Genomic DNA, 20,832 nt, shown 5'->3' with positions numbered 1-20,832 from the left:
CACCCACTCCCAATGTATCCCCATCTCACACAGCACCCACTCCCAATGTACCCCCTCCTCACACAGCACCCACTCCCAATGTACCCCCACCTCACACAGCACCCACTCCCAATGTATCCCCTCCTGACACAGCACTCACTCCCAATGTATCCCCTCCTCACACAGAACCCACACCCAATGTATCCCCTCCTCACACAGCACCCACACCCAATGTATCCCCTCCTCACACAGCAACCACTCTCAATGTATCCCCTCCTCACACAGCACCCACCCCCAATGTATCCCCTCCTCGCACAGCACCCACTCCCAATGTATCCCCTCCTCACACAGCACCCACTCCCAATGTATCCCCTCCTCACACAGCACCCACTCCCAATGTATCCCCTCCTCAACCAGCACCCACTCCCAATGTATCCCCTCCTCGCACAGGACCCACTCCCAATGTATCCCCTCCTCACACAGCACCCACTCCCAATGTATCCCCTCCAAGCACAGCACCCACTCCCAATGTATCCCCTCCTCACACAGCACCCACTCCCAATGTACCCCCTCCTCACACAGCACCCACTCCCAATGTATCCCTTCCTCACACAGCACCCACTCCCAATGTATCCCCTCCTCACACAGCACCCACTCCCAATGTATCCCCTCCTCACACAGCAACCACTCCCAATGTATCCCCTCCTCACACAGCACCCACTCCCAATGTATCCCTCCTCACACAGCACCCACTCCCAATGTATCCCTCCTCGCACAGCACCCACTCCCAATGTATCCCCTCCTCGCACAGCACCCACTCCCAATGTATCCCCTCCTCGCACAGCACCCACTCCCAATGTATCCCCTCCTCGCACAGCACCCACTCCCAATGTATCCCTCCTCACACAGCACCCACTCCCAATGTATCCCCTCCTCACTCAGCACCCACTCCCAATGTATCCCCTCCTCACACAGGACCCACTCCCAATGTATCCCCTCCTCGCACAGCACCCACTCCCAATGTACCCCCTCCTCACACAGGACCCACTCCCAATGTATCCCCTCCTCACACAGCACCCACTCCCAATGTATCCCCTCCTCACAGAGCACCCACTCCCAATGTATCCCCTCCTCACACAGCACCCACTCCCAATGTACCCCCACCTCACACAGCACCCACTCCCAATGTATCCCCTCCTCACACAGCACCCACTCCCAATGTATCCCCTCCTTGCACAGCACCCACTCCCAATGTATCCCCTCATCACACAGCACCCACTCCCAATGTATCCCCACCTCACACAGCACCCACTCCCAATGTATCCCCTCCTGACACAGCACTCACTCCCAATGTATCCCCTCCTCACACAGAACCCACTCCCAATGTATCCCCTCCTCACACAGCACCCACACCCAATGTATCCCCTCCTCACACAGCAACCACTCTCAATGTATCCCCTCCTCACACAGCACCCACCCCCAATGTATCCCCTCCTCGCACAGCACCCACTCCCAATGTATCCCCTCCTCACACAGCACCCACTCCCAATGTATCCCCTCCTCACACAGCACCCACTCCCAATGTATCCCCTCCTCAACCAGCACCCACTCCCAATGTATCCCCTCCTCGCACAGGACCCACTCCCAATGTATCCCCTCCTCACACAGCACCCACTCCCAATGTATCCCCTCCAAGCACAGCACCCACTCCCAATGTATCCCCTCCTCACACAGCACCCACTCCCAATGTACCCCCTCCTCACACAGCACCCACTCCCAATGTATCCCTTCCTCACACAGCACCCACTCCCAATGTATCCCCTCCTCACACAGCACCCACTCCCAATGTATCCCCTCCTCACACAGCAACCACTCCCAATGTATCCCCTCCTCACACAGCACCCACTCCCAATGTATCCCTCCTCACACAGCACCCACTCCCAATGTATCCCTCCTCGCACAGCACCCACTCCCAATGTATCCCCTCCTCGCACAGCACCCACTCCCAATGTATCCCCTCCTCGCACAGCACCCACTCCCAATGTATCCCCTCCTCGCACAGCACCCACTCCCAATGTATCCCTCCTCACACAGCACCCACTCCCAATGTATCCCCTCCTCACTCAGCACCCACTCCCAATGTATCCCCTCCTCACACAGGACCCACTCCCAATGTATCCCCTCCTCGCACAGCACCCACTCCCAATGTACCCCCTCCTCACACAGGACCCACTCCCAATGTATCCCCTCCTCACACAGCACCCACTCCCAATGTATCCCCTCCTCACATAGCACCCACTCCCAATGTATCCCCTCCTCACACAGCACCCACTCCCAATGTACCCCCACCTCACACAGCACCCACTCCCAATGTATCCCCTCCTCACACAGCACCCACTCCCAATGTATCCCCTCCTTGCACAGCACCCACTCCCAATGTATCCCCTCATCACACAGCACCCACTCCCAATGTATCCCCACCTCACACAGCACCCACTCCCAATGTATCCCCTCCTGACACAGCACTCACTCCCAATGTATCCCCTCCTCACACAGAACCCACTCCCAATGTATCCCCTCCTCACACAGCACCCACTCCCAATGTATCCCCTCCTCACACAGCACCCACTCCCAATGTATCCCATCCTCACACAGCACCCACTCCCAATGTATCCCCTCCTCGCACAGCACTCACTCCCAATGTATCCCCTCCTCACACAGCACCCACTCCCAATGTATCCCCTCCTCACACAGCGCCCACTCCCAATGTATCCCCTCCTCACACAGCACCCACTCCCAATGTATCCCCTCCTCACACAGCACCCACTCCCAATGTATCCCCTCCTCACACAGCACCCACTCCCAATGTACCCCCACCTCACACAGCACCCACTCCCAATGTATCCCCTCCTCACACAGCACCCACTCCCAATGTATCCCCTCCTTGCACAGCACCCACTCCCAATGTATCCCCTCATCACACAGCACCCACTCCCAATGTATCCCCACCTCACACAGCACCCACTCCCAATGTATCCCCTCCTGACACAGCACTCACTCCCAATGTATCCCCTCCTCACACAGAACCCACTCCCAATGTATCCCCTCCTCACACAGCACCCACTCCCAATGTATCCCCTCCTCACACAGCACCCACTCCCAATGTATCCCATCCTCACACAGCACCCACTCCCAATGTATCCCCTCCTCGCACAGCACTCACTCCCAATGTATCCCCTCCTCACACAGCACCCACTCCCAATGTATCCCCTCCTCACACAGCGCCCACTCCCAATGTATCCCCTCCTCACACAGCACCCACTCCCAATGTATCCCCTCCTCACACAGCACCCACTCCCAATGTATCCCCTCCTCACACAGCACCCACTCCCAATGTATCCCCTCCTCACACAGCACCCACTCCCAATGTATCCCCTCCTCACACAGCGCCCACTCCCAATGTATCCCCTCCTCACACAGCACCCACTCCCAATGTATCCCCTCCTCACACAGCACCCACTCCCAATGTATCCCCTCCTCACACAGCACCCACTCCCAATGTACCCCCACCTCACACAGCACCCACTCCCAATGTATCCCCTCCTCACACAGCACCCACTCCCAATGTATCCCCTCCTTGCACAGCACCCACTCCCAATGTATCCCCTCATCACACAGCACCCACTCCCAATGTATCCCCACCTGACCTCTCTCTACCAGTGTGCAGCCGATCAGCTGTATGGGTATATAGGTGCGCTGAGATTATATACCGCCACCTGACCTGTCTTTCTCTCGGGCTCTGCACCCCAGGTCACCGCTCTGTCACTGTGCGAGGCTGAGACACGGGGGCAGTTTATCTCTGAGTCACTGAGGCTGTAAAAGGTCAGCACGATATCACTGCCAGAGGCGTATCCACATAGGAAACAGGCAGGGCCGCTCCTTTGTGTAATCTCAGGTTACCGACACGTGAAGAAGAGACCTGTGAGGTTTGGAAAGCTCTGTGCGTGTTAAGAAGAGACCTGTGAGGTTTGGAAAGCTCTGTACGTGTGAAGAAGAGACCTGTGAGGTTTGGGAAGCTCTGTACGTGTGAAGAAGAGAGCTGTGAGGTTTGGAGAGCACTGTACATGTGAAGAAGAGACCTGTGAGGTTTGGAGAGCACTGTACATGTGAAGAAGAGACCTGTGAGGTTTGGAGAGCACTGTACATGTGAAGAAGAGACCTGTGAGGTTTGCAGAGCTCTGTACATGTGAAGAAGAGACCTGTGAGGTTTGCAGAGCTCTGTACACGTGAAGAAGAGACCTGTGAGGTTTGGAAAGCTCTGTGCGTGTTAAGAAGAGACCTGTGAGGTTTGGAAAGCTCTGTACGTGTGAAGAAGAGACCTGTGAGGTTTGGGAAGCTCTGTACATGTGAAGAAGAGACCTGTGAGATTTGGGAAGCTCTGCACACATTAAGAAGAGACCTGTGAGGTTTGGGAAGCTCTGTACATGTGAAGAAGAGACCTGTGAGGTTTGGGAAAGCTCTGTACATGTGAAGAAGAGACCTGTGAGGTTAGGGAAGCTCTGTACATGTGAAGAAGAGACCTGTGAGGTTGGGAAAGCTCTGTACATGTGAAGAAGAGACCTGTGAGGTTTGGGAAGCTCTGTACATGTGAAGAAGAGACCTGTGAGGTTTGGGAAGCTCTGTACATGTGAAGAAGAGACATGTGAGGTTTGGGAAGCTCTGTACATGTGAAGAAGAGACCTGTGAGGTTTGGAAAGCTCTGTACATGTGAAGAAGAGACCTGTGAGGTTTGGGAAGCTCTTTACATGTGAAGAAGAGACCTGTGAGGTTTGGGAAGCTCTGTACGTGTGAAGAAGAGAGCTGTGAGGTTTGGAGAGCACTGTACATGTGAAGAAGAGACCTGTGAGGTTTGGAGAGCACTGTACATGTGAAGAAGAGACCTGTGAGGTTTGCAGAGCTCTGTACATGTGAATTAGAGACCTGTGAGGTTGGGAAAGCTCTGTACATGTGAAGAAGAGACCCGTGAGGTTAGGGAAGCTCTGTACATGTGAAGAAGAGACCTGTGAGGTTTGCAGAGCTCTGTACACGTGAAGAGACCTGAATTAGCTGTACACTGTATAATGCGGCAGGAAAATACGCTCTCTGGAACCCTACATTAGATATAAGCGCAGGACTACCTGAGCCCATCCCTAATAACCTGGGGTCCTGAGGTCACTGTACAGTATATATTATTATCATCGTTTAGTTATAAGTCGCCCACATATGCTGCAGCGCAGTACAATGGGGAACGAGCGATATAAATGACACAGAGTGACAGACAGATAACGAGGGCGCAGCTCGCGATATAAACCAGCGACGCGGTGTCGGGGAACACACACACAACGTCCCCCTCAGCTCTCCACGTCTGAGGCACAGGGGGGAACAAAGTGCTCCGGCCGAGGGTCCCCCTCCAGGGCAGGGAGTGTACCCCCTCCAGGACAGGGAGTGTACCCCCTCCAGGGCAGGGAGGGTACCCCCTCCAGGGCAGGGAGTGTACCCCCTCCAGGGCTGGGAGTGTACCCCCTCCAGGGCTGGGAGTGTACCCCCTCCAGGGCTGGGAGTGTACCCCCTCCAGGGCTGGGAGTGTACCCCCTCCAGGGCAGGGAGTGTACCCCCTCCAGGGCAGGGAGTGTAGCCCCTCCAGGGCAGGGAGGGTACCCCCTCCAGGGCAGGGAGGGTACCCCCTCCAGGGCTGGGAGTGTACCCCCTCCAGGGCTGGGAGTGTACCCCCTCCAGGGCTGGGAGTGTACCCCCTCCAGGGCAGGGAGTGTACCCCCTCCAGGGCAGGGAGTGTAGCCCCTCCAGGGCAGGGAGTGTAGCCCCTCCAGGGCAGGGAGTGTACCCCCTCCAGGGCAGGGAGTGTACCCCCTCCAGGGCAGGGAGTGTACCCCCCCCCGGCCACTCCTGGTTCATTTGATTTAAATGCCGTGGGGAAGAGCGCGGGGCCCCTGCAACACCAAGTCCCCGTCCCCCCCCAGAAAAATTTCCCGCCCCCCCTGGCGGGCACGCCCCCCAGTCTGCGCAGTGCTGGGTAAACGGACGACATGATTACATACTCACAGCTCAGCCCTCGGGCGTCTCACCTGGGAGTGTCCCGACTCTCCTCCGACTCCCTACTCCCCACTCCCTTCCCCACTCGTATCTCACCCCCTACCTCTCTTCTCTTACCCCCCTCACTCCTTCTCCCTCTTCTCTCACACCCCTCCCTCCTTCTCCCCTGTTCTCTTCCCTCACCCTCCCCCGCTTTCTCTTCTCACACACCCCCCTCTCACACCCCCTCACTCTCTCCCCACTTTCTCTTCTCACACCCCCCTCACTCTCCCCTCTCACACCCCCCTCACTCTCTCCCCTCACACCCCCCTCACTCTCTCCCCTCTCACACCCCCCTCACTCTCTCCCCTCTCACCCCCCCCTCACTCTCTCCCCTCTCTCACCCCCCACACTCTCTCCCCTCACCTTCCCCCTCACCTTCCCCCACACTCTCTCCCCCTCTCACACTCTCTCCCCCTCTCACACTCTCTCCCCCTCTCACACTCTCTCCCCTCTCACACTCTCTCTCCCCTCTCACACTCTCTCCCCCTCCCACACTCTCTCCCCCTCCCACACTCTCTCCCCCTCCCACACTCTCTCCCCCTCCCACACTCTCTCCCCCTCCCACACTCTCTCCCCCTCCCACACTCTCTCCCCCTCCCACACTCTCTCCCCCTCCCACACTCTCTCCCCCTCCCACACTCTCTCCCCCTCCCACACTCTCTCCCCCTCTCACACTCTCTCCCCCTCTCACACTCTCTCCCCTCTCACACTCTCTCCCCTCTCACACTCTCACACTCTCTCCCCTCTTACCGTCTCTTCTCTCATTTCCTGCTCTGTGCTCCGGCTCCACCTTCTCATTGGGACGTTTCCTTATTGAGCAATCACCGAGTGATCTGACAGTATAACAGCGGCAGCTCCAACACGCAGGGCCTCCTCCTCCAACACGCAGGGCCTCCTCCTCCAACACGCAGGGCCTCCTCCTCCAACACGCAGGGCCTCCTCCTCCAACACGCAGCCCGGCCTCCTCCTCCAACACGCAGGGCCTCCTCCAACACGCAGGGCCTCCTCCAACACGCAGGGCCTCCTCCTCCAACATGCAGGGCCTCCTCCTCCAACACGCAGGGCCTCCTCCTCCAACACGCAGGGCCTCCTCCTCCAACACGCAGGGCCTCCTCCTCCAACACGCAGCCCGGCCTCCTCCTCCAACACGCAGGGCCTCCTCCTCCAACACGCAGGGCCTCCTCCTCCAACACGCAGGGCCTCCTCCTCCAACACGCAGGGCCTCCTCCTCCAACACGCAGCCCGGCCTCCTCCTCCAACACGCAGGGCCTCCTCCTCCAACACGCAGGGCCTCCTCCTCCAACACGCAGGGCCTCCTCCTCCAACACGCAGCCCGGCCTCCTCCAACACGCAGCCCCGGCCTCCTCCTAACACGCAGTCCGGCCTCCTCCTAACACACAGCCCCGGCCTCCTCCTAACACGCAGCCCCGGCCTCCTCCTAACACGCAGCCCCGGCCTCCTCCTAACACGCAGCCCCGGCCTCCTCCTAACACGCAGCCCCGGCCTCCTCCTAACACGCAGCCCCGGCCTCCTCCTAACACGCAGCCCCGGCCTCCTCCTAACACACAGCCCCGGCCTCCTCCAACACGCAGCCCGGCCTCCTCCTAACACGCAGCCCCGGCCTCCTCCTAACACGCAGCCCCGGCCTCCTCCTAACACGCAGCACCAGCCTCCTCCTAACACGCAGCTCCGGCCTCCTCCAACACGCAGCCCCGGCCTCCTCCTAACACACAGCCCCGGCCTCCTCCTAACACACAGCCCCGGCCTCCTCCTAACACGCAGCCCCGGCCTCCTCCTAACACGCAGCACCAGCCTCCTCCTAACACACAGCCCCGGCCTCCTCCTAACACGCAGCCCCGGCCTCCTCCTAACACGCAGCTCCGGCCTCCTCCTAACACACAGCCCCGGCCTCCTCCTAACACGCAGCCCCGGCCTCCTCCTAACACGCAGCTCCGGCCTCCTCCAACACGCAGCTCCGGCCTCCTCCTAACACGCAGCTCCGGCCTCCTCCTAACACACAGCCCCGGCCTCCTCCTAACACGCAGCTCCGGCCTCCTCCAACACGCAGCCCCGGCCTCCTCCTAACACGCAGCCCCGGCCTCCTCCTAACACACAGCCCCGGCCTCCTCCTAACACGCAGCCCCGGCCTCCTCCTAACACGCAGCACCAGCCTCCTCCTAACACGCAGCCCCGGCCTCCTCCTAACACACAGCCCCGGCCTCCTCCTAACACACAGCCCCGGCCTCCTCCTAACACGCAGCTCCGGCCTCCTCCTAACACACAGCCCCGGCCTCCTCCTAACACACAGCCCCGGCCTCCTCCTAACACGCAGCCCCGGCCTCCTCCAACACGCAGCCCCGGCCTCCTCCTAACACACAGCCCCGGCCTCCTCCTAACACACAGCCCCAGCCTCCTCTAACGCGCAGCCCCGGCCTCCTCTCCTAACGCGCAGCCCCGGCCTCCTCTCCTAACACACAGCCCCGGCCTCCTCCTAACACACAGCCCCGGCCTCCTCCTAACGCGCAGCCCCGGCCTCCTCTCCTAACGCGCAGCCCGGCCTCCTCCTAACACGCAGCCCGGCCTCCTCTGCTAACGCGCAGCCCGGCCTCCTCCTAACACGCAGCCCGGCCTCCTCTCCTAACGCGCAGCCCCGGCCTCCTCTCCTAACGCGCAGGCCCGGCCTCCTCTGCTAACACGCAGCCCCGGCCTCCTCTCCTAACGCGCAGCCCCGGCCTCCTCTCCTAACGCGCAGTCCCGGTCTCCTCTCCTAACGCGCAGCCCCGGCCTCCTCTCCTAACGCGCAGCCCCGGCCTCCTCTCCTAACGCACAGCCCGGCCTCCTCTCCTAACGCACAGCCCCGGCCTCCTCCTAACGCGCAGCCCCAGCCTCCTCTCCTAACGCGCAGCCCTGGCCTCCTCTCCTAACGCGCAGCCCTGGCCTCCTCTCCTAACGCGCAGCCCCGGCCTCCTCTCCTAACGCGCAGCCCCGGCCTCCTCTCCTAACGCGCAGCCCCGGCCTCCTCTCCTAACGCACAGCCCTGGCCTCCTCTCCTAACGCGCAGCCCCGGCCTCCTCTCCTAACGCGCAGCCCCGGCCTCCTCTCCTAACGCGCAGCCCCGGCCTCCTCTCCTAACACGCAGCCCCGGCCTCCTCTCCTAACGCGCAGCCCCGGCCTCCTCTCCTAACGCGCAGCCCCGGCCTCCTCTCCTAACGCACAGCCCCGGCCTCCTCTCCTAACGCACAGCCCCGGCCTCCTCTCCTAACGCGCAGCCCCGGCCTCCTCTCCTAACGCACAGCCCTGGCCTCCTCTCCTAACGCGCAGCCCCGGCCTCCTCTCCTAACGCGCAGCCCCCGCCTCCTCTAACGCGCAGCCCGGCCTCCTCTCCTAACACGCAGCCCCGGCCTCCTCTCCTAACGCGCAGCCCCGGCCTCCTCTCCTAACGCGCAGCCCCGGCCTCCTCTCCTAACGCACAGCCCCGGCCTCCTCTCCTAACGCACAGCCCCGGCCTCCTCTCCTAACGCGCAGCCCCGGCCTCCTCTCCTAACACGCAGCCCCGGCCTCCTCTCCTAACGCGCAGCCCCGGCCTCCTCTCCTAACGCGCAGCCCCGGCCTCCTCTCCTAACGCGCAGCCCGGCCTCCTCTCCTAACGCGCAGCCCGGCCTCCTCTCCTAACGCGCAGCCCCGGCCTCCTCTCCTAACGCGCAGCCCCGGCCTCCTCTCCTAACACGCAGCCCCGGCCTCCTCTCCTAACGCGCAGCCCCGGCCTCCTCTCCTAACGCACAGCCCCGGCCTCCTCTCCTAACGCACAGCCCCGGCCTCCTCCTAACACGCAGCCCCGGCCTCCTCTCCTAACGCACAGCCCCGGCCTCCTCTCCTAACGCACAGCCCCGGCCTCCTCCTAACACGCAGCCCCGGCCTCCTCTCCTAACGCACAGCCCCGGCCTCCTCTCCTAACGCACAGCCCCGGCCTCCTCTCCTAACGCGCAGCCCCGGCCTCCTCTAACGCGCAGCCCCGGCCTCCTCTCCTAACGCGCAGCCCCGGCCTCCTCTCCTAACGCGCAGCCCCGGCCTCCTCTCCTAACGCGCAGCCCCGGCCTCCTCTCCTAACGCACAGCCCCGGCCTCCTCTCCTAACGCGCAGCCCCGGCCTCCTCTCCTAACGCGCAGCCCGGCCTCCTCTCCTAACGCACAGCCCAGCCTCCTCCTACCGCGCAGCCCCAGCCTCCTACCGCGCAGCCCCGGCCTCCTCTCCTAACGCGCAGCCCCGGCCTCCTCTCCAAACGTGCAGCCCCGGCCTCCTCTCCTAACACGCAGCCCGGCCTCCTCTCCTAACGCGCAGCCCGGCCTCCTCTCCTAACGCGCAGCCCCGGCCTCCTCTCCTAACACGCAGCCCCGGCCTCCTCTCCTAACACGCAGCCCCGGCCTCCTCTCCTAACGCGTAGCCCGGCCTCCTCTCCTAACGCGCAGCCCCGGCCTCCTCTAACGCGCAGCCCCGGCCTCCTCTCCTAACGCGCAGCCCCGGCCTCCTCTCCTAACGCGCAGCCCCGGCCTCCTCTCCTAACGCGCAGCCCCGGCCTCCTCTCCTAACGCGCAGCCCCGGCCTCCTCTCCTAACGCGCAGCCCCGGCCTCCTCTCCTAACGCGCAGCCCCGGCCTCCTCTCCTAACGCGCAGCCCCGGCCTCCTCTAACGCGCAGCCCCGGCCTCCTCTCCTAACGCGCAGCCCCGGCCTCCTCTCCTAACGCGCAGCCCCGGCCTCCTCTCCTAACGCGCAGCCCCGGCCTCCTCTCCTAACGCACAGCCCCGGCCTCCTCTCCTAACGCGCAGCCCCGGCCTCCTCTCCTAACGCGCAGCCCGGCCTCCTCTCCTAACGCACAGCCCAGCCTCCTCCTACCGCGCAGCCCCAGCCTCCTACCGCGCAGCCCCGGCCTCCTCTCCTAACGCGCAGCCCCGGCCTCCTCTCCTAACACGCAGCCCGGCCTCCTCTCCTAACGCGCAGCCCGGCCTCCTCTCCTAACGCGCAGCCCCGGCCTCCTCTCCTAACACGCAGCCCCGGCCTCCTCTCCTAACACGCAGCCCCGGCCTCCTCTCCTAACGCGTAGCCCGGCCTCCTCTCCTAACGCGCAGCCCCGGCCTCCTCTAACGCGCAGCCCCGGCCTCCTCTCCTAACGCGCAGCCCCGGCCTCCTCTCCTAACGCGCAGCCCCGGCCTCCTCTCCTAACGCGCAGCCCCGGCCTCCTCTCCTAACGCACAGCCCCGGCCTCCTCTCCTAACGCGCAGCCCCGGCCTCCTCTCCTAACGCGCAACCCCGGCCTCCTCTCCTAACGCGCAGCCCCGGCCTCCTCTCCTAACGCGCAACCCTGGCCTCCTCTCCTAACGTGCAGCCCCGGCCTCCTCTCCTAACGCGCAGCCCCGGCCTCCTCTCCTAACGCGCAGCCCCGGCCTCCTCTCCTAACGCGCAGCCCCGGCCTCCTCTCCTAACGCGCAGCCCCGGCCTCCTCTCCTAACGCACAGCCCCGGCCTCCTCTCCTAACGCGCAGCCCCGGCCTCCTCTCCTAACGCGCAGCCCCGGCCTCCTCTCCTAACGCGCAGCCCCGGCCTCCTCTCCTAACGCACAGCCCCGGCCTCCTCCTCCAACACGCAGCCCCGGCCTCCTCTCCTAACGCGCAGCCCCGGCCTCCTCTCCTAACACGCAGCCCCGGCCTCCTCTCCTAACGCGCAGCCCCGGCCTCCTCTCCTAACGCACAGCCCCGGCCTCCTCTCCTAACGCGCAGCCCCGGCCTCCTCTCCTAACGCACAGCCCCGGCCTCCTCTCCTAACGCACAGCCCCGGCCTCCTCTCCTAACGCGCAGCCCCGGCCTCCTCTCCTAACGCGCAGCCCCGGCCTCCTCTCCTAACACGCAGCCCCGGCCTCCTCTCCTAACGCGCAGCCCCGGCCTCCTCTCCTAACGCACAGCCCCGGCCTCCTCTCCTAACGCACAGCCCCGGCCTCCTCCTCCAACACGCAGCCCCGGCCTCCTCTCCTAACGCGCAGCCCCGGCCTCCTCTCCTAACGCGCAGCCCGGTCTCCTCTCCTAACGCGCAGCCCCGGCCTCCTCTCCTAACGCGCAGCCCTGGCCTCCTCTCCTAACGCGCAGCCCCGGCCTCCTCTCCTAACGCGCAACCCCGGCCTCCTCTCCTAACGCGCAGCCCCGGCCTCCTCTCCTAACGCGCAACCCCGGCCTCCTCTCCTAACGTGCAGCCCCGGCCTCCTCTCCTAACGCGCAGCCCCGGCCTCCTCTCCTAACGCGCAGCCCGGCCTCCTCTCCTAACGCGCAGCCCCGGCCTCCTCTCCTAACGCGCAGCCCCGGCCTCCTCTCCTAACGCGCAACCCCGGCCTCCTCTCCTAACGCGCAACCCCGGCCTCCTCTCCTAACGTGCAGCCCCGGCCTCCTCTCCTAACGCGCAGCCCCGGCCTCCTCTCCTAACGCGCAGCCCGGCCTCCTCTCCTAACGCGCAGCCCCGGCCTCCTCTCCTAACGCGCAGCCCCGGCCTCCTCTCCTAACGCGCAGCCCCGGCCTCCTCTCCTAACGCGCAGCCCGGCCTCCTCTCCTAACGCGCAGCCCCGGCCTCCTCTCCTAACGCGCAGCCCCGGCCTCCTCTCCTAACGCGCAGCCCGGCCTCCTCTCCTAACGCGCAGCCCCGGCCTCCTCTCCTAACGCGCAGCCCCGGCCTCCTCTCCTAACGCACAGCCCCGGCCTCCTCCTCCAACACGCAGCCCCGGCCTCCTCTCCTAACGCGCAGCCCCGGCCTCCTCTCCTAACGCGCAACCCCGGCCTCCTCTCCTAACGCGCAGCCCCGGCCTCCTCTCCTAACGCGCAGCCCCGGCCTCCTCTCCTAACGCGCAACCCCGGCCTCCTCTCCTAACGCGCAGCCCCGGCCTCCTCTCCTAACGCACAGCCCCGGCCTCCTCTCCTAACGCACAGCCCCGGCCTCCTCTCCTAACGCACAGCCCCGGCCTCCTCTCCTAACGCGCAGCCCCGGCCTCCTCTCCTACCGCGCAACCCCGGCCTCCTCTCCTAACGCGCAGCCCCGGCCTCCTCTCCTACCGCGCAGCCCCGGCCTCCTCTCCTAACGCGCAGCCCCGGCCTCCTCTCCTAACGCACAGCCCCGGCCTCCTCTCCTAACGCAGCCCGGCCTCCTCTCCTAACGCACAGCCCCGGCCTCCTCTCCTAACGCACAGCCCCGGCCTCCTCCTCCAACACGCAGCCCCGGCCTCCTCTCCTAACGCGCAGCCCCGGCCTCCTCTCCTAACGCGCAACCCCGGCCTCCTCTCCTAACGCGCAGCCCCGGCCTCCTCTCCTAACGCGCAGCCCCGGCCTCCTCTCCTAACGCGCAACCCCGGCCTCCTCTCCTAACGCGCAGCCCCGGCCTCCTCTCCTAACGCACAGCCCCGGCCTCCTCTCCTAACGCACAGCCCCGGCCTCCTCTCCTAACGCACAGCCCCGGCCTCCTCTCCTAACGCGCAGCCCCGGCCTCCTCTCCTACCGCGCAACCCCGGCCTCCTCTCCTAACGCGCAGCCCCGGCCTCCTCTCCTACCGCGCAGCCCCGGCCTCCTCTCCTAACGTGCAGCCCCGGCCTCCTCTCCTAACACGCAGCCCCGGCCTCCTCTCCTAACGCGCAGCCCCGGCCTCCTCTCCTAACGCGCAGCCCCGGCCTCCTCTCCTAACGCGCAACCCCGGCCTCCTCTCCTAACGCGCAGCCCCGGCCTCCTCTCCTAACGCGCAGCCCCGGCCTCCTCTCCTAACGCGCAGCCCGGCCTCCTCTCCTAACGCGCAGCCCCGGCCTCCTCTCCTAACGCGCAACCCCGGCCTCCTCTCCTAACGCGCAGCCCCGGCCTCCTCTCCTAACACACAGCCCCGGCCTCCTCTCCTACCGCGCAGCCCCAGCCTCCTCCTACCGCGCAGCCCCAGCCTCCTCCTACCGCGCAGCCCCGGCCTCCTCTCCTAACGCGCAGCCCCGGCCTCCTCTCCTAACGCGCAGCCCGGCCTCCTCTCCTAACGCACAGCCCCGGCCTCCTCTCCTAACGCGCAGCCCCGGCCTCCTCTCCTAACGCGCAGCCCCGGCCTCCTCTCCTAACGTGCAGCCCCGGCCTCCTCTCCTAACGCGCAGCCCCGGCCTCCTCTCCTAACGTGCAGCCCGGCCTCCTCTCCTAACGCGCAGCCCCGGCCTCCTCTCCTAACGCGCAGCCCGGCCTCCTCTCCTAACGCACAGCCCCGGCCTCCTCTCCTAACGCACAGCCCCGGCCTCCTCTCCTAAGGCGCAGCCCCGGCCTCCTCTCCTAACGCACAGCCCGGCCTCCTCTCCTAACGCGCAGCCCCGGCCTCCTCTCCTAACGCACAGCCCCGGCCTCCTCTCCTAACGCGCAGCCTGGCCTCCTCTCCTAACGCGCAGCCCCGGCCTCCTCTCCTAACGCGCAGCCCCGGCCTCCTCCTCCTAACGCACAGCCCCGGCCTCCTCTCCTAACGCACAGCCCCGGCCTCCTCTCCTAACACACCGCCCCGGCCTCCTCTCCTAACGCACAGCCCCAGCCTCCTCTCCTAACGCACAGCCCCAGCCTCCTCTCCTAACACACCGCCCCAGCCTCCTCTCCTAACGCACAGCCCCGGCCTCCTCTCCTAACGCACAGCCCCGGCCTCCTCTCCTAACGCGCAGCCCCGGCCTCCTCTCCTAACGCGCAGCCCCGGCCTCCTCTCCTAACGCGCAGCCCCGGCCTCCTCTCCTAACGTGCAGCCCCGGCCTCCTCTCCTAACGCGCAGCCCCGGCCTCCTCTCCTAACGCACAGCCCCGGCCTCCTCTCCTAACGCACAGCCCCGGCCTCCTCTCCTAACGCGCAGCCCCGGCCTCCTCTCCTAACGCACAGCCCCGGCCTCCTCTCCTAACGCACAGCCCCGGCCTCCTCTCCTAACGCACAGCCCCGGCCTCCTCTCCTAACACACAGCCCCGGCCTCCTCTCCTAATGCGCAGCCCCGGCCTCCTCTCCTAACGCGCAGCCCCGGCCTCCTCTCCTAACGCACAGCCCCGGCCTCCTCTCCTAACGCACAGCCCCGGCCTCCTCTCCTAACGCGCAGCCCCGGCCTCCTCTCCTAACGCGCAGCCCCGGCCTCCTCTCCTAACGCGCAGCCCCGGCCTCCTCTCCTAACGCGCAGCCCCGGCCTCCTCTCCTAACGCGCAGCCCCGGCCTCCTCTCCTAACGCGCAGCCCGGCCTCCTCTCCTAACGCGCAGCCCGGCCTCCTCTCCTAACACGCAGCCCCGGCCTCCTCTCCTAACGCGCAGCCCCGGCCTCCTCCTCCTAACGCTCAGCCCCGGCCTCCTCTCCTAACACACCGCCCCGGCCTCCTCTCCTAACGCACAGCCCAGGCCTCCTCTCCTAACGCGCAGCCCCGGCCTCCTCTCCTAACGCGCAGCCCCGGCCTCCTCTCCTAACGCGCAGCCCCGGCCTCCTCTCCTAACGCGCAGCCCCGGGCCTCCTCCTAACGCGCAGCCCCGGCCTCCTCCTAACGCGCAGCCCCGGCCTCCTCCTAACGCACAGCCCCGGCCTCCTCCTCCTAACGCGCAGCCCCGGCCTCCTCTCCTAACACACCGCCCCGGCCTCCTCTCCTAACGCGCAGCCCAGGCCTCCTCTCCTAACGCACAGCCCCGGCCTCCTTTCCTAACGCACAGCCCCGGCCTCCTCTCCTAACGCACAGCCCCGGCCTCCTCTCCTAACGCGCAGCCCCGGCCTCCTCTCCTAATGCGCAGCCCCGGCCTCCTCTCCTAACACACCGCCCCGGCCTCCTCTCCTAACACACCGCCCCGGCCTCCTCTCCTAACGCGCAGCCCAGGCCTCCTCTCCTAACGCGCAGCCCCGGCCTCCTTTCCTAACGCGCAGCCCGGCCTCCTCTCCTAACGCACAGCCCCGGCCTCCTTTCATAACGCGCAGCCCGGCCTCCTCTCCTAACACACCGCCCCGGCCTCCTCTCCTAACGCGCAGCCCAGGCCTCCTCTCCTAACGCGCAGCCCCGGCCTCCTTTCCTAACGCGCAGCCCGGCCTCCTCTCCTAACGCACAGCCCCGGCCTCCTCTCCTAACGCGCAGCCCCGGCCTCCTCTCCTAACGCGCAGCCCCGGCCTCCTCTCCTAACGCGCAGCCCGGCCTCCTCTCCTAACGCGCAGCCCCGGCCTCCTCTCCTAACGCGCAGCCCCGGCCTCCTCTCCTAACGCGCAGCCCCGGCCTCCTCTCCTAACGCGCAGCCCCGGCCTCCTCTCCTAACGCACAGCCCCGGCCTCCTCTCCTAACGCGCAGCCCCGGCCTCCTCTCCTAACGCGCAGCCCCGGCCTCCTCTCCTAACGCACAGCCCCGGCCTCCTCTCCTAACGCACAGCCCCGGCCTCCTCTCCTAAGGCGCAGCCCCGGCCTCCTCTCCTAACGTGCAGCCCCGGCCTCCTCTCCTAACGCGCAGCCCCGGCCTCCTCTCCTAACGCGCAGCCCCGGCCTCCTCCACCAACACGCATTCAGGGCCTCCTCTCCTAACGCGCAGCCCCGGCCTCCTCTCCTAACGCGCAGCCCCGGCCTCCTCTCCTAACACCGCCCCGGCCTCCTCTCCTAACGCACAGCCCCGGCCTCCTCTCCTAACACCGCCCCGGCCTCCTCTCCTAACGCACAGCCCCGGCCTCCTCTCCTAACGCGCAGCCCCGGCCTCCTCTCCTAACGCACAGCCCCGGCCTCCTCTCCTAATGCACAGCCCCGGCCTCCTCTCCTAACGCGCAGCCCCGGCCTCCTCTCCTAACGCGCAGCCCTGGCCTCCTCCTCCAACACGCAGCCCCGGCCTCCTCTCCTAACGCGCAGCCCCGGCCTCCTCCAACCGCACAGCCCCGGCCTCCTCTCCTAACGCACAGCCCCGGCCTCCTCTCCTAACGCGCAGCCCCGGCCTCCTCTCCTAACACACCACCCCGGCCTCCTCTCCTAACGCGCAGCCCCGGCCTCCTCTCCTAACACACCGCCCCGGCCTCCTCTCCTAACACGCAGCCCCGGCCTCCTTCTCCTAACGCGCAGCCCCGGCCTCCTCTCCTAACGCGCAGCCCCGGCCTCCTCTCCTAAGGCGCAGCCCCGGCCTCCTCCTCCTAACGCGCAGCCCGGCCTCCTCTCCTAACGCGCAGCCCCGGGCCTCCTCCTCCTAACGCGCAGCCCCGGCCTCCTCTCCTAACGCGCAGCCCCGGCCTCCTCTCCTAACGCGCAGCCCCGGCCTCCTCTCCTAACGCGCAGCCCCGGCCTCCTCTCCTAACGCGCAGCCCCGGCCTCCTCCTCCTAACGCGCAGCCCCGGCCTCCTCTCCTAATGCGCAGCCCGGCCTCCTCTCCTAACGCGCAGCCCCGGCCTCCTCTCCTAACGCGCAGCCCCGGCCTCCTCTCCTAACGCGCAGCCCCGGCCTCCTCTCCTAACGCACAGCCCCGGCCTCCTCTCCTAATGCGCAGCCCGGCCTCCTCTCCTAACGCACAGCCCCGGCCTCTCCTAACGCGCTGCCCCGGCCTCTCCTAACACACCGCCCCGGCCTCCTCTCCTAACGCACAGCCCCGGCCTCCTCTCCTAACACGCAGCCCCGGCCTCCTCTCCTAACGCAGCCCGGCCTCCTCTCCTAACGCGCAGCCCCGGCCTCCTCTCCTAACGCGCAGCCCTGGCCTCCTCTCCTAACGCGCAGCCCTGGCCTCCTCTCCTAACGCGCAGCCCCGGCCTCCTCTCCTAACGCGCAGCCCCGGCCTCCTCTCCTAACGCGCAGCCCCGGCCTCCTCTCCTACCGCGCAGCCCCGGCCTCCTCTCCTAACGCACAGCCCCGGCCTCCTCCACCAACACGCATTCAGGGCCTCCTCTCCTAATGTACAGCCCCGGCCTCCTCTCCTAACGCGCAGCCCTGGCCTCCTCTCCTAACGCGCAGCCCTGGCCTCCTCTCCTAACGCGCAGCCCCGGCCTCCTCTCCTAACGCGCAGCCCCGGCCTCCTCTCCTAACGCGCAGCCCCGGCCTCCTCTCCTAACGCACAGCCCCGGCCTCCTCTCCTAACGCGCAGCCCCGGCCTCCTCTCCTAACGCGCAGCCCCGGCCTCCTCTCCTAACGCGCAGCCCCGGCCTCCTCTCCTAACGCGCAGCCCCGGCCTCCTCTCCTAACGCGCAGCCCCGGCCTCCTCTCCTAACGCGCAGCCCCGGCCTCCTCTCCTAACGTGCAGCCCCGGCCTCCTCTCCTAACGCGCAGCCCCGGCCTCCTCTCCTAACACGCAGCCCCGGCCTCCTCTCCTAACACGCAGCCCCGGCCTCCTCTCCTAACGCGCAGCCCCCGGCCTCCTCTAACGCACAGCCCCGGCTTCTTCTAACGCGCAGCCCCGGCCTCCTCTAACGCGCAGCCCCGGCCTCCTCTCCTAATGCGCAGCCCCGGCCTCCTCTCCTAACGCGCAGCCCGGCCTCCTCTCCTAACGCGCAGCCCCGGCCTCCTCTCCTAACGCGCAGCCCAGGCCTCCTCTCCTAACGCGCAGCCCGGCCTCCTCTCCTAACGCGTAGCCCCGGCCTCCTCTCCTAACGCGTAGCCCGGCCTCCTCTAACGCACAGCCCCGGCCTCTTCTAACGCGCAGCCCCCGGCCTCCTCTCCTAACGCGTAGCCCGGCCTCCTCTAACGCACAGCCCCGGCCTCTTCTAACGCGCAGCCCCGGCCTCTTCTAACGCGCAGCCCCGGCCTCCTCTAACGCGCAGCCCCGGCCTCCTCTAACGCGCAGCCCCGGCCTCTAACGCACAGCCTCGGCCTCCTCTCCTAACGCACAGCCCGGCCTCCTCCTACCGCGCAGCCCCGGCCTCCTCTCCTAACGCACAGCCCCGGCCTCCTCTCCTAACGCGCAGCCCCGGCCTCCTCTCCTAACGCGCAGCCCCGGCCTCCTCCTACCGCGCAGCCCCGGCCTCCTCTCCTAACGCGCAGCCCCGGCCTCCTCTCCTAACGCACAGCCCCGGCCTCCTCTCCTAACGCGCAGCCCCGGCCTCCTCCTACCGCGCAGCCCCGGCCTCCTCTCCTAACGCGCAGCCCCGGCCTCCTCTCCTAACGCGCAGCCCCGGCCTCCTCTCCTAACGCGCAGCCCCGGCCTCCTCTCCTAATGCGCAGCCCGGCCTCCTCTCCTAACGCGCAGCCTGGCCTCCTCTAACGCACAGCCCCGGCCTCTTCTAACGCGCAGCCCGGCCTCCTCTCCTAACACGCAGCCCGGCCTCCTCCTCCTCCTCTTCCAACGCGCAGCCCCAACTGATGGGCACTAATGTTTGCGTTGAATCTCCCATAATGATCTGGAGGTGACAGTTTCCTTTGTTACGTTGGTTGATCTCATGGTAGACGTCTGTAGAGGGAGAGCGGCGGTTTCCCATTGAAAGTCAATGGGCCCATTGACTTCAGTGGAGATTCCTCAAGGTACCTTTCGAAGAACGAGTTGGCTGCCGTCCATTCCGCAGACCGCAAAGCGGATACAATGTCCTTTAAAAGAGTTAAAATCACTTGAGTCAAGTTCAACGTCAATTGGCGTGGGAATAAACAGTTCTAGGGCACCTAGAAATAAAATTATTTTTGCCCCTAGTTCCTAGGCTTCCCCCCACTCGACCACTACCGGGTCCCCGAATCATGGACCCCCGATAAGGGTCAAACCAGATAGAGCGGGTCGCGCCATAGGCTTTGCCGGCGGCGGCAGAAACGGCTCCGAAAAATGACTAAGTGTGAAATGTTGTATTTTTGTATTCCATAGCTCCGGTTCCGGAGGGCCCAGCGGATCAGGGTTTGGGGTATCAGTAGCCACTGCTCCGGCATCACTGCAGAACCATCCTTGACCCGCTTAGACCAACCCGACGGAGTATGGACCCCCTTGAAAGTTCGGGATTTTTCCCATAGACTTCAATGGCGGCCAAACCCCATTGACCGGCTACGGCGAAAAACTCCCATTGACTTCAACGGCGGCATCGCCCCGTTGAAAGTCTATGGCGGGGATTCCCATAGCCGCCAACGGCGGCGGTTTGCCATTGAGAGTCTATGGCGGCGAAGCCCGTTGTTTTCAATGGGGATTTAGTGAAAAGCTGAGATTTGTTTTAGTGGAGATTTTTGTATTAAAATGAAAAATGATTTAATGTGCATTTGTGTAACTCCGGTTCCATAGGTCATAGCAAGTCGCTTTTTGGACCATAGGGTGTCCCAGTTCCGGCCATGAGTTTGGTTCTGCTAGACCCAATAGAACCGGATATTTTAATACGTTTATGTTTTATGTTTAATACTGTGTCCCAAGGTATGGACAAAGACTCAGATAAATTCCTTTGCATACCAGGATGGCAGATGGCCCTAGAGGCGCCCCAATGTCTAGGATTTAAGTATTGTTCAAAGGGTCTTGTCACCCTCCCTGATGATTTAAGGGCGGAGGAGGCTCAAACCAGAGCAGTCTCCAAGTGTCCCAGTTATCACCTTCCAACAAAGGTTATCTTGCTAGAGATCCAGATGGGTAGACTGGCTGGCGCCTATGGGGGGCTACAGAAATGAGACCCCAGAGTTCTACTGCGCATGTGCCAGCTAGCAGGGGGGCCTGTCCTAAAATGTGTTCCCCCATCAAAGATTGGCTGGAGATAATTGAAAACCAATCACAGGTACTTAAGGTTAAGGATAGAGGGACAAAAGGTTTATAAACTGCTGTTCCCCATATATCCTTTG

The 20,832-nt window shown here is 64.7% G+C and overlaps 1 protein-coding gene across 5 annotated transcripts in view; it reads right to left on the bottom strand.

Annotated features, from left to right (window-relative positions):
- Window positions 1–7,010, bottom strand: part of LOC142473244 (uncharacterized) — a 50,909-nt gene extending 43,899 nt beyond the window's left edge. For 3 of the 5 annotated variants that reach the window (XR_012790009.1, XR_012790008.1, XM_075580432.1), the window contains exon 1: window positions 6,862–7,010. The gene's annotated coding sequence lies outside the window, so the exon portion shown is untranslated. Of the gene's footprint in view, window positions 1–3,760; window positions 3,968–6,078; window positions 6,129–6,861 lie in introns of those variants that run through there. The other 2 variants (XM_075580434.1, XM_075580433.1) reach the window with 2 other exon arrangements.
- Between the last annotated feature and the right edge of the window lie 13,822 nt (window positions 7,011–20,832).

This window comes from Ascaphus truei (genome assembly GCF_040206685.1).
Source record: "Ascaphus truei isolate aAscTru1 chromosome 1 unlocalized genomic scaffold, aAscTru1.hap1 SUPER_1_unloc_1, whole genome shotgun sequence".
In the NCBI taxonomy this organism is placed as follows: Eukaryota; Metazoa; Chordata; class Amphibia; order Anura; family Ascaphidae; genus Ascaphus; species Ascaphus truei.
This window is presented reverse-complemented; position numbering and strand designations above follow the sequence as displayed.